This window comes from Kogia breviceps, chromosome 1, assembly GCF_026419965.1.
Source record: "Kogia breviceps isolate mKogBre1 chromosome 1, mKogBre1 haplotype 1, whole genome shotgun sequence".
NCBI lineage: Eukaryota > Metazoa > Chordata > Mammalia > Artiodactyla > Physeteridae > Kogia > Kogia breviceps.
This window is the reverse complement of record NC_081310.1, coordinates 102,904,301-102,918,639: the sequence shown is the minus strand read 5'-3', so window position 1 is coordinate 102,918,639 and position 14,339 is coordinate 102,904,301. Positions and strand designations below refer to the sequence as shown.

Here is a 14,339-nt window from a genome sequence, read left to right as displayed (position 1 = left end):
CCAATTTAGGCTCAGTATCCCAAGCCCCAGGGCCTGGTTTCAGTATTCCTGTTCAGTGTCAGAGTGTCCAAGTATGTTGGCATTAATAGATGGGTAGTGGAAAACTATTTTTGGTTGTTGGTTGTTTACTTAAATGAAATAGTGGCAGGGAGGGGGATCATTGGCACCATCTATACACAGTCATCTTTTTAGGTGCTTCTATTAACCTATCCAGAAAATTTGAGTAATCTTTTTAGTGAAGAGCAAAGTGAGCCTGTCACTTTGTAGAAAGTCTATAGAGAAGGCAGTAGTTGTGCTGCTGGTATTGGATGTCTCATAGGCTTGTATTAGCGCTCAAAGCTCTTGGTATATTTTCTTGCAAATAAATTGTTGCTGTTTTGATTTAGTAATGCTATGCTCAATTGTCTACAATATACAATGTATAGAATTGTCCACATAAATCTTCCATTTATGATTAGACAAGGCTATGCCATATATTTTAAAACGTAACCTGGGCAATAAACGCATTTGTAAATTCATACTCAAAAAAATAGCAGGAGGAGGCAGACAACAGGATGAGAAAAAAAGTTAATTCAATTCAACAAGTATTTATCAGTACATTGTACCAGATATTGTTGCAGGGATAGGTGGTAGACAGAGCAGAGAAATGGGAAGATGGAGTTCCTGACCTCAAAGAAATTAACATGTTTTCAGGAAGAGAAGATATATAGTCACATAAAATGAAGGGCTATTGTTACCAGGCAGTGCCTGATTCTGTGCCCAAATGTGATGTGCAAATAAGAAATTCTACTAAGCACAAAGAAGGGAAAGACCCTATGACATAGAGGAGCTGAAAGGCTTTCGGAGGAGATGAAAATAACACAAAGTATCTACTTCGTGCCATACATTTTTTTTTTAACATCTTTATCGGAGTATAATTGCTTTACAATGGTGTGTTAGTTTCTGCTGTATAACAAAGTGAATCAGCTATACATATATCCCCATACCTCCTCCCTCTTGCATCTCCCTCCCTCCCTCCCTATCCCACCCCTCTAGGTGGTCACAAAGCACCCAGCTGATCTCCCTGTGCTATGTGGCTGCTTCCCACTAGCTATCTATTTTACATTTGGTAGTGTATATATGTCCATGCCACTCTCTCACTTCGTCCCAGTTTACCCTTCATGCCATACATTTTTAGGCTTTTTTTGTTAGCTTGTTTGTCATTTTTTTTTTTTTTTTTTTTGCGGTACGCGGGCCTCTCACTGTTGTGGCCTCTCCGGTTGCGGAGCACAGGCTCCGGACGCACAGGCTCAGCGGCCATGGCTCACGGGCCCAGCTGCTCCGCGGCATGTGGGATCTTCCCGGACCGGGGCACGAACTCGTGTCCCCTGCATTGGAAGGCGGACTCTCAACCACTGCGCCACCAGGGAAGCCCTGTTTGTCATCTTTAAAGGTAAACATTATGCCCAATTTAGAAAACTAAAGCAAAAAAACATTAAGTAGTCTATATTCATTACAAGCCAGAGCCAGGATTCAGACGCAAGTTTCCTGGCACCCAGTGCAGTGAAGTTTTGGTCACCCTGTGCGGCATTCTGTAGACAACCTAAAGCTTATTATATTCTTGGGGCAATTTATCCTACCCATTTCCTCCAGCTTCTCAGATCCAAATGGAACGTTCGGTCTCCTTCTTTAAAGTATCTTTAGCCCTTCAGAACACAGTCTATCTGATGCCTTTACTAGAGCACAGTAAGAATTGGCAAAGCTCAGAATCAGAGTTTGGATTCTACTTTTGTGGAAAAAGAATTATTTATTATAAAGAGTTTCGTGTTGAATATAGGGCATCTCCACTCTGCCACCTCTTTCCAAAATTTTCTCTGTTTGAGTACCTTAAGGTGGAAAATCTGAGTGGGCAGGTTGTGGATTTTCTTACTCTTAATACCTATCTCTTTCATGGTAGCTGGAAGTCTGGACAGACGGACAGTCATAAGAATTAATTACTGAGTTTCTCATACTTGCCTGGATATTAAGCAGGTGATAACTTGCACTTTGATAACCAGTAGTATGATGAAGAATGTAGATGTATTGAAGCTACTGAAATATGCTCACTAGCATTCTGACATAGGAAAACAAATTATACAGCAGCAGTTGTAAACATCAAGTTTGAAAAAAAAATCTACTCATCACTGAGAACTAGTGGCATTATCATATGCCCTACCACAATCCACAGGAAAGTTGCCCTGGGAATTAATTAGGTCCATTAGCATAATATATTATGACAATATTTCACAGTCATAAAACAGTTGAGTTTGAAATGTTAACGTGACAGAATAGATTTAAAGTAATTGAGAGAGAGAGAGAAACTAATTATACTCAAAATTGAGCTGAGGCCTATTTTATCTGAGATTTCCTTTGAAACCCCCCAACAGTGACCAAGATCAAAGTCAAGATATTTGTTGTTTTAATGAGCTCTAGTATATATATATAGGTATTCCTAAAGATAGTTTTCTTGAGATTGTGGTTTTTACTTTTTTTTTTTTTTTTTTTTTTTTTTTTTTTTTTTTTTTTTTTGCATTACGCGGGCCTCTCACTGTTGTGGCCTCTCCCGCTGCGGAGCGCAGGCTCCGGACGCGCAGGCTCAGCGGCCATGGCTCACGGGCCCAGCCGCTCCGCGGCATGTGGGATCTTCCCGGACCGGGGCACGAACCCGCGTCCCCTGCATCGGCAGGCGGACTCTCAACCACTGCGCCACCAGGGAAGCCCGAGATTGTGGTTTTTAACAACACAATTTGGCAAATGTAGCTAAATGATTTGGGGTTGAACTGGTTCTTGGCTTGGTTCTTTTGTAGTGATGAATGATGAGTAATTCACTTTCAAATCGTTATTTTGTCAGAGGGTAGAAATACCATTAGACCAAAAGAAAACCTAGTTGTGAATGCTGGGGTCATTTGCTTACATTCAAGAAATTATTTTGTAAAACCCTCGAACCAACCAGGAGAATTTATTCCCCCAATGAGCAGGACTATTATATCCAGCTAGGAATGGAGTGCTTATACCTGTGAATGGTTAATCTAGCCACTAATTCAAAGAGTCCTAGGCTGCCACCAAACAGTATTAAAATTTTGATTATTTTATGGCTTGTCCAAATGCCCAATCCCCCAAGCAATTGTTATAATTTACACACAAAAAGAAAAAAGCTCAGGGAAAAGAATATCCATCTTTTAACATTATCCACAAGGGTCTGGTTCTGACTGCACACATAAAACAAAATAAAAGTATTCAGCTTAGGCAATTAAAATGTTCTTGTTTTCTATTAAAATAAAACGTGTTCATTTGTGAATGACTCTGAAAGGAAGGCCTAGGAGTCATGGTTTGCTTTGATACGAGCTGTAGATTTGGTAATGATATTCAAATTACTCCAATAAGAAATCTTCTACGATTTTCTTTCTTCCAGTCCATTAACAATCAAATATTCGGGAAATGTAAATAGCAAAATGTAACAATGCCAGCAGGTAAAATTTGCTTTTTTACTTTGTTGACAGATGAAATTGGTAAAATATACCACAGAAACTAGCAGAAATAGTAGAACTGGGAAGGCTCATGGAAACCCTTATGAGAACACTGAGGCCCAAAGATGTTAAGTGCTGTTGGTTAGGGTACACTGCTAATGACACACAGAACCAGAATCAGCATCCATTACTTCTGACTTCCTGTCCACTGCTCTTTGTCTTATACTAGGCTGCTTTAGCATAAATAGGTTGATGGTCAGATCTTGTTAGTTTTGACTTTAGGAAGCAACTGGAAGGTTCTATAGGGAAAGAGGGAAATGACTATGACACCAAGGTGACTCTCTCAATAAATAAATTCTATACCTCAGCTAAAAGTCCATATTCTGAATATTCCATGTCTAGTTTCTCAACAAATTTGAGAGTCACCCCTTCAACGCACATTTTCCTTTCTAATCCATAAACCAGCAGTGAAGTTCACTGGGACCCTGGACCACACACCCCGCCCCCCCGCCAGCAATCCAGCTGCCAATGGACAGCTGCACTGTGTGCCTGCCTCACCCACGTTGTGCCCTTTGAAATCCTCAACTCTTTGCCCTGTCTCCTCTCCTACCTAGTTTTATCTGCTCTCTGGCTTCCCTCATGAGCATCCCAGCATGAGACTTTTCACAATCCTTTCTACCTCGACAGAATCCTGTTCAGCAAATCATTCGTCTTCTGATATGGCAGCAAATCCTGCCGCTGGCCCATATGCAGTGTCATGTTCTCATAATGAACACTACCAACCTTCACAGCTTAAAGGAACATCTGCCATGTAAGTAGTATCAAAAAGGTCAAGAGTTAATCTTGGGAGATCGATTCCTTTTACTTTTTAACTTTTATTTGTTTTTTTTTTTTAAATATAGTTTACTGTAGTTGTTTCTAAACAAGTGTGAGCTTCCTAAAGTTAGGACTCACAGTTTGGGGTATTTTTAGCAATTCTATTGCCAAACACTGAATGAGATAGCTAATATCATGAGAGAATTGTTTTTTAATAAACATTCCGGAGATGTGAGTAATAAAATGATGCGACTGTACAGAAGCCTGGGTGATGAAGCCTCTTTGGGAAATTTGAGCATAAATCTCACTTTCTCTTTCCTACCAGGTTTTTGGCATCCTATCTCAAGAGCCTCTATGGTAAGTCTGAACATCTGCAGCAGAACCTGGCCAGCAACAGGAATTTCCAGGGATTTCTTACCTGGAGAAAAAGCAATACCTGTTTCAACCTGCTGTTTGCTATTTAAAGTTTCAAAAAATTTTTCTTTTTGTTTAAATAGCATAAAGTCTCTACACAATCATAAATTATTTGACCAAATCTGATCATGAATCCCACACCTGCCTCTAACTTTGAAATGTATCAAATGGTTTAGAAAATTTTTTTAAATTACCCAACATATTATAACAAGACACATGATAAACTACAGTAAAGTTGAGATCAGCCAGGTGTGCAATTTTTAAAGTTGAAGAAATATTCAAAATTAAAATAATCCTTATGATTATTTTAAAAAATCATCAAGATTTTTATCAATTTCATATTTCTTGATCTGAAATATTGAGGTATTTTGTTTCTAATTATGAAGACAAAAAAAGAATAACACTTCTTCATAACGTATTTATCTGCATACAATCATGACCCTAACAAACGCTGTCTAAGGATTTATTTTCATAGTGTTGTAATAGCAGTGGTCAGGTTCTGCGGATGTGCAGAAGCCAGTGATAATGAGAGTAAAGGATGGAAGGGAGATATTTTTATATATTAACAATAATCCATTTAACATATTTAGTTGGGCAAAAGCAGTGACATTTGGTCTTTGAATAATGTGGTGTGGAGGTAGGCAGTGCCCTTTCACATATATCTATTTGATTTCAGGGATTTACACAGTAGTGAGAAACCTCTAAAGAGAAAAAGGACAGGAGTATTGCTCCTTTCTTTTCCTTCGAGGTCATGTCTGCCAGACTCATTGATGTTGGGGGCAGGAAGGGGTGATAGGGAGCCCTGAGAAGGAACTAACCATAAGGGAGGGGTGATTTGTGGGCTTAATTCTAGATCATAGGTCTTAGGAAGGGGCCGGAACATTCTACAAGCCAAGTCATCCTGTGAATTGACCTCAAAGAGCTTTATGTCCCAAGAACGATAATCGCTAGGTTGCTGTAGAAAACACCTTATGAGTGTGATTCTCACAGAGGGAGCGTACTCTCTCATACCTAGACGAACACATGGGGACCTTGGTCAATGGCTTGAGGTCAGCATAGGTAGTGGCAAGAGAAGACAAGAATAGCACCAGCGGAAGAAGGTGGCCCACTCATGTCCCATTTTTGCATACCGCTGTTTCAGCAGTGCTATCAGACACTGGTGATCCAACACCGACATGGAGGGAGCAATAGGACGGGGGCCACTGACCAGAAGCTTTCAGAACTGTAATTCTGATATTAAAGCAAATGAGGCTGACATTATTTTGTAGTGATGGTACAGAACCAGACATGTCCCTGCCCAGTTTTGCAGTCACTCTTCCCCTACCCTAGTGACTGAGGAAACACTGGGCTCCAGAAAGTATAATTAAAAGAGGAGCCTCCATCAGCCGGAGTCTCCAAGAGACTATGGAGAACAGAGACCCCTACTGACCTGAGCAGTACTATGAACATGTGATATACATGTAGTGTAAGTAAGAAATAAGTCATTGTGTTAAACCAACTGGATTTTCAGGTTAATTTGTTATTGTGGCATAACTTAACCTATCCTGACAATAATAAATGGGTAGGTTTGAAACCAAATACACTCTTGGATTTACTTCTGTGCATTTTCCAAAGTACTGTGAACATTGTTCAGTTTCATGAAACATTGATATAAATTATTCTGAAATACAGACAGCCACAGAATAACTTACTTTAGCATGGTAGAAGTATGCAGCAGTTGAGTTATTGCATGTATTTTTACTTATATTTTTTTGTTTTGTGCCATGTTTGAATCTTTGTTAACTGTGAGTTAGATGAGTCGAGCTCAAGAATATCAGCTTGTGAAAAATTGAATTTTATAGTGTGTGAGAAGTTAAAAGGTGTTAAATTCTAATTTATCTTGCAGAGATTTGCCAGTAATACATAAAGTTTAAAAATACATAGACTTTAACTCATCAAGTCTGAATTGCACATAAATGGTTAAGAGAAAAAGTTTAAAGATCTCCAATTTTTGTTTCATTCTAGCCAAATATTGGAGACTACTTTAATGCCTTTCAGTGGAGGAATGATTTAGCTAAGTCTGTCCATCCATTTAGCAGCCGATAAGAGCATGATTTATATGAATGTACTGAAATGGAACATTGCTCATGGTATATGCTGGTGATAGTGATTTTTATGTGTCAGCTTGACTGGGACACTGAGTGGTCAGATTAATGTTATTTTTGGGTGTATTTTGAGGGTGTTTCCTGATGAGACTATCAGTTGAATTGGTGGACTCATTAAAGCATCTTGCCCTCTCCTGTTGGGTGGGCATCATTCAGTTCAATTCATTGGGGGCCTGAATAGAACAAAATGGTGGAGGAAGGTTGAATTTCTTCTCTCTGCCTGACTGCTGAGTGGAAACATCAGTCTTTTCCTGCCCTTGAACTAGGACTTACACCATTGGTGTTCCTGGTTCATAGGCCTTTGAACTCAGGCTTGAATTTATACCTCTGACATTCCTGAGTCTCCAGCTTGTGCAGATTGTGGGGACTTCTCAGCTTCCATAATTGCATGAGCCAATTTCTTATAATAAATCTCATTATATATATATTTTTTTCTTCTGGAGAACCCTGATTAGCACAATGTTGTATGAATGAAGCAAACAAGTTGTAGGATAACATATGTAGTATAATCTCATTTTTTTTGTTAAGAATTATAGTGTTTTGTCATGCATGCATAAAGTGGTTTAAAAGATACACATCAATCTTAAAAGTGCTTACACTTGGCAAGAGGAAATGAGGAGTTGATAGGGAGACTAATTTTTTTACTTCATATACTTCTATATTGTTTCATTTGTGTTTTTTTTTAGAATGAACATATATTCTTTATGTGAGACAACAACTTAAACAATTAAAATAAAGACTGAAATAATACTTGATGGATAACTACAATGAAATACTCTTTGGCATACATACCCCAATCTAAATATAAAAGACATCATTCTAAGGAGAAAACTAGACTATTCTTTAAAATAGAAACCAATATCAGATGAGGTCATTAAGAATTTCAAAGAGGTCACAGAAGCTGGAGTTATATGTCTCCAAATAGTTACCAAGGGGTAACAGTGATGGCAAAATTTATATGCTCTACTAGTAGTTAGTGTTCTCTGCCTAATAAGTCCTTTTAAGGGATTTCTCTTTCTAAGATTTAAGGCCAACAGAGCAAGTGGAAGATAAGAATTGAGGGCTCCTAGCAAATTTTTTCCAGTTATTACTTCTCTAAACTTAACCAAGTATGCAAATAACAGTCTTTGCTGTTAAAGCATTGATTTGGAAAATATGTAAAGGGGAGTCTTGGGTAAAATAAATTTGGAACTATAGCTCTAAATGAAATATTACAGGAAGCAGTTCCTTAAGTCTGGCTTGTTACATGGTGATGTGAAATAGAATTCTTAAAATAACTATGATCTTTGATACCGTTAAATAACCAACATATCCTGCCAACCTGGCCCTTCCAAAATCCTCTCAGGGCCCAGAATCATCTAGTTTGTATAGTCACAGAGCCATCTAGCTCTGTTCTATAAGTGCCAAAGCTCCATTTTCTTCTGTGCTATTTATACGTGACCGCTGAATAGTGTTATTTTTTGCAAAATTAAGATTTTCAGGGACATCTTGCTCTTTATAATTTCAAGGAACAAATAAATATTCTATAGGAGCTTTTTTCAAAATATTGCAAACAAGAAAAAAGATTTGATATCACAAAGAAGTGAGGCTATTTTAAAATTTCATTTTTAATTTTTCTGGTTGTAGTGTTGTAGGAAGGTGTGGTTAAGTATCCAGAATGGAGCATTTGCTTAAACCAAAGGGGATTTCCTAATCAGAAGAAAAAGCCTCCTGGTATCAGCTGCAGGCTTGCGATACTGCAGGCCTTCCCTAAGTGTGTGTGTCAAATTCAAAGTCGTTTCTCCATGCTTGTCAAGTGAATTGAACCCTCTGATTGTCTGCCTGGGACAGTGATCCATTTCTAATGTCTGAGGCTAGAGTTTTTGAACTTATAAACTGTAAACTTTATTAAATAAAATGCCTTCTGATTGATGAGTGCTGCTCTCATAGGCTAATTTCTCATCTAAACAGTGATATGAAAATTCTCGCTAAAGGGTTGGTGACAGGACTAAACGGGGGTAATAGCAGACTTAATCAAGAAAGACAAATGGGATTCATTAACAACTGGCACTCAGCAGACAATCTTCAGAGACTTCTCAGTACAATCTCATTGGTCCAATCGAAAATAATTGTGTGCTGCTTTTATCACTGAATGCAGAACAAGCCCAGTGAAAAATTCTATTTGTGATATTAAGTAGAACTCACACTTGGATTGAATTCTGTGCCAGGTAACCCATCTTTGGTGAGAGGAAGGGAGGAAAAAGAAATCCTGGGTTTCATGCTGGGGTTTGTTCTCCGATTAGTTTTTCCACATTGTTCATTCTACCCTGGTATTTACTTTATCAACTGGGTCCTGCCCTTACTGGCAGGAATATTTACACCAGAGCATCTGGTTTCTGGCTGGCTTCAGAATTGGCACATGGTCCGTTTTGTCAAGGCTCAGGGAGCTCCACTTTCAGTAATGCTTTGTCTTATTGAGGTGTTTCAGTCTGGCTGTGTGGCAGGGATGGCTAGTTCTCGACCAAGAGTCATACTCCCCTTCTATAATGTAAACAGTTTGCTAGGAAGTTCTGTCTAAATCAGGAACTATTTTTCCCAGCCCCCCTGCATTTAGGTGAGGGAAATGTGCATAAGTTCTCATCAATTGTCTCTAGGCCAAAGTAATGCATGCATTCCCAGGCCTATCCCATAATACTTTTCTACTCAGTCTTTCACCCTCTGTTTTTCCAGATCTGTGAACAAGAACCAGAGGATTCAGCAGGCCCAAGGCCCTTGTAAAGGGTGGAGGCACAGGCAGGAGGAACACAAGTCATGCTTGAGAAGAACAGTGGATTTTACATAGAGGAGAAACAGTTCTCCCTTGCTTGAAGCTACTGAGAATTGGGAGTTTGCTGGGGACAGCATATCGTTTCACTTTGATGGAGGCAGCTAGTTTTATGGCTTCTCTCTCGCTTATGAGCTTTAGTGACCTTATTTCTTAATGGATTGCCTTAGCTTTTGAGTTTGTGCATAATTGGCCTTTAAAGAAAGTACTCTTCCACCTTGAGCTTGTGAACTCTAAGCCCCAGTCCTGGATAGATAAAGATTTGTCGCTGGCCTTCTCACGTGCCTTCCCGCAGCTCCATTCTCCAACCAGGTATAATGTGCCACTGACCTCCAGCCTGCCTTCCAGTGAGGAAATAGGATCAGACACATAGTCAGAGCCCATTGACATCTTATTCTCAGTTTTTTCCATCTTTAACATCAATATTTTATATAGGAATTTTATGACAATACGTCTTGTCCTAAGCCACCTGTCTGGCTAGATTGAGGGGAAGTAAAGATTGTGGCCCAGAAGTTTAAGTGCTGCTTAAGCTTCTGTCCTCCAGGCTCCACTTCTAGAGGTGCTGGGATGACCAATAGCAGGACCACTCTGGGACCCCCAACTATGGTAGCTGCTGTTGTGGACCCACCCATATTCCAGCTCTCACCATTCCCATTACTGGTCAGTGGAGTCTATCCTAAGCCCCTGCTACTCTCCTCCTGAAGGTTTCATCTTGGCAGGTCTGAAGTGCCTTCAGGGGCAGACTTCAGCCTATGACAGATGGTACTCAGGAATAAATAATTCAGTATCTTGCTCCTTGGCAGGGGTAACTGTGGGGAATTCCCTACCTTGTCTCCCGCAGTTCCCTGGTGGGACCGAGGCTCAGTTGCCACTCAGCTATAATGCAAACTTCATGGTGTTCTATCCCTTCTATGTTTTACTTCCCTACCCCCCCACAGGGGTTTTCTAGGATTAACACCCAAATTAACTATGTGCATCCAAATCCTTATTTCTAGACCTACTTTTGGAGACTCTAAGACAATAACATGCTTCATTTTAAGGATGCTGATGGCAGTTGTTTTTGAACATCAGTAAATCAGTGATGGGTTGTAACAGCTGATCTCTGATGTAGTGAATTACATTCCACTATGTAAGGGATGTCAAACAACTTTTAATTGCATTAAAGCCAGCTAAATCTGACAATCATAAATAAAATTTTTTTTTGGAGTACTAGAATGCTGTAAAAGCTGTAATCACAGCTGTATTTTATTCAGTTGAAGCAACTTCAGGAAAATATGGTGAGTCCATCTCTCTCCTCTGCTCTCTTTCTTTTTTGAGGGTTCAACAGCACTGTTTCAGCTATGCCACCACAGGGACATTACAGCACCCTCTAACTGGGGTTGAAAGTTTTCATTCAAAATTACCTGCACCTAATTCAAGTGACCTGCACCTGGCAGCTGCAATGACCTGGCAGCTGCCCCAGAAGTGGCAGCCCCCTTCACCTCTGCTTTAATATATGCCTACTTATTTCTGCAAACTGTACTGCCCAGCGGATATGCCAGTGTATCTGGGCAAGAGTTTTATCCTTCCTACAAACTCCATCAACTGCTTTATCACCCCAAAATAAGCACATGATCTTAGTAATCTTAGTAACAATTGCGTGCTTGCTAGGATAACATATCTTCAATGCATTAGACATAAACACAAAATAAGTATAAAGACTAAGTAAAAACATTAGCCACACTACACACTGTAGTTTCAGCCCAAGTTCTCCTCTCCATCCACCTTCTATCAAACTGCCGCCACCACAGCCTTCCTAATTAGAGATTCTGGAGTTGCTTCAGCTCTAAGTACGAATAGAGTGAGTGGCATGAGATGTCTTACCTTGACTTCATGCCCTTTCCAAATCTCTCTGCTTTTAACTGTCTCCTCCCCGTCTCTTGGCTACCTCACTCTGGGGCTTTAAGGCAGCCATGTTTCCCATGACTTTCCTCATAATTAGACAGTTGTCAGAGTGAAAAATCTGCCCCACATGATTCCAGCCAGGAGAGGATAACGTAATCCTTTACATTTTCAGCAAAAGCAGGTGCCAGCGTATCTTTGTCCTTAAGATACCTAAGGCAATGCGAGACCTCACCTCTCAACTCGCCTTCTTCAGAACCCATAATAATGAGTAAGTTGAGCGGAGATCACAATGTTGAGGGTAAACTGCAAACATCCGTCAGCACCCACTGATGCCTGTGTTATTGCCCTGAAGTATTTCTTCAGGTTTTGAAGAGTGATGTGAGAGGGCCCTCCTGCGTTGACTCTGGCCACTGAGCTGTTGGAAGGGACACTTCTCAATAGGGCAAAGTATTTCATTCCCCACAGCTAAAGTCTTAGCCAATCTCTTCTGATGAAAGCCACTAAGCAAAGGCTTGAAAATTTACCCAGAGCTGTAGAAACAAAGGACAGGTGCTAACTGAAGCAGGAGAACCTGTCTTTCTAGCAAAATTCTTAAATAAAAAAAAAAACAATAAAACCCTCAGAATGTGATTACAGAAATTTCATTAGTTGCCACAGGAGAAATTATATATGTATAATTTTTCTGTAGCACATATTATATTATAATTATATATTAAATGTACCTATATTCTTTTATTCAAATAAATGGTTGCCCACTATACAGGGATCCCTCACTTTTCAAAAGTTCGCTTTACACCACCTTGCTTTTAAGAAAGACCTACATAAGTAAAATTGTCCTTCAGTATTGGCAGAGGATTGATTCTAGGACCCCCAAGGATATCGAAATCTGTGGATGCTCAAGTACCTTAAATAAAATGGTGTATTATTTGTTTACAATCTATACACATCTTATATTCCTTAAATAATTTCTAGATCACTTCTAATACCGAATGCAATATAAATGCTATGTAAACAGTTGTGAATACAGTGTAAATCAGGGGTCCCCAACCCCTGGGCCGAGGACCGGCAGCAGTAGGGGTCCGGCCTGTTAGGAACCAGGCTGCACAGCAGGAGGTGAGCGGGGTGCATGAGCGAAGCTTCATCTGCGGCTCCCCATCGCTCCCCATCGCTTCGCATTACAGCCTCAACCATCGCTCGTATTTCCGCCTGAACCCTTCCCTCCCACTCCCCCGTCCGTGGAAAAACTGCCTTCCACGAAACCGGTCCCTGGTGCCAAAAGGGTTGGGGACCGCTGAATAGTAAATAGTTGCTGGTGTGCAGCAAATTCACGTTTTGCTTTTTGAAACTTTCTGGATTCTTTTTTTTTAAGTATTTTTGATCATGGTTAGTTGAATCTGTGGATGCGGAAACCATGGATACGAAGGACAGACTGTACCTGTTTCTGCTAAAGGAAAGAAATCCAGAGAAGATTTTCTCTTTTATGGAAAAAATGAAAGCCACAATAGCCTTCAGCATTTGTTTTGCAGCCAGCTACTACAGAGGCAGTGCTCACTTGAGCAGCAAGAGTGGCACCGCCAAGCTCCTTCCCTGGGAACTGCACTCAGCATCTTAGCATCAAGCCCCATAGCTCTGAACTGTGTCTGTGAGCAACTATTTGTGCTTTATCTCCATTTATTTTCTGTATAGTTAGCAAGACGTGCCCTTAGGTAATTACTTCTTCAGTTTACAAAAGATTTCATAGGAATGCTCTCCTTTTGGATAGCAAGGGAAACCTGTACACAGTTACCAACACCGTTTAGTTGCTTAATGCTAAGTCTTGGGGGTTGTTCTATATATCTCCCCTTATTTAAAAAAATCCTTGTTTTACATAATGTATTTATAAACATGGTCATTATTGTTATATAAAAGGTTACATTATGTACTGGATTTGATCTCTGCAAGACGATCATTGTCTTGTAGTTAATCGTAGTGCACCTTCAAGCCAACCTAATAATGTTCAAGTGTATCTATTTTCGAAAGCACCAAAAAACTCAAATATAAGAATTTTAATGGTCAAACTATAATGTAAAGACTGCTGAAATACGGTGACTCTTGCAAAAGAGATGTTTAGAATTCAAATTACCATGACCGTGAATAACATGGTTTACAAAACATTTAGAACTGGTCATTAGCAAGAAATCACAAATAAAGTGAGATAACATGATTAAGTAGATTTCTCTGTAGTTTATTAATAAGCCTTTGTGTTTGCTTAATGTGACTAAGGAGTTTACATTAGAAATGAATATTATTTACTTGACAAGACAAATGTAAACTACCATGTTGAACTTGGATTGCTTTTCCTCCTTGACATTCTTTTCTATTCATAGCCTATCTTGCTGTAGGAGAATAGGAATTATTAAAAGTTCTGGAGAGTGTGTCACTTGCACACTTTTACTATAATTGTCTCATATGTAAATTGATATCTTATTGTGGTGCAACCTGCCAAAGATAAATTCTATTCATATGTGTGGATATATATTTTTTCCCTATTTAGCCTCAGCTGCTGTGAGCCAAAACAATGTGTGTTCTTGTCCTCTGTGGATTCAGCCCAGCATCAAACACCAGGTATTGCATCTCACAGACACAGAGAAAAAATAGTGGGTGAATTGAACCATGCTAAATTAGATATTAAACATCATTTTTTATTCATTTCCTCCCCCTAGCTTCCAGGTAACAACAACAAAAGAAATATTCAAAGAAGTTTCTTGCTTTGGGGTCACAATTCATGATAGTGACAGGAACTGAGTGAAACAT

General features: G+C 39.6%; 1 long non-coding RNA gene across 1 annotated transcript; it reads left to right on the top strand.

Moving 5' to 3' along the window:
* The first annotated feature begins 4,178 nt into the window (after nt 1-4,178).
* Nucleotides 4,179-14,103, top strand: LOC136794460 (uncharacterized). The gene is made up of 3 exons (XR_010841244.1): nt 4,179-4,296; nt 4,627-4,658; nt 14,080-14,103. It is a non-coding gene; the product is annotated as an uncharacterized lncRNA (long non-coding RNA).
* Nucleotides 14,104-14,339: the final 236 nt, after the last annotated feature.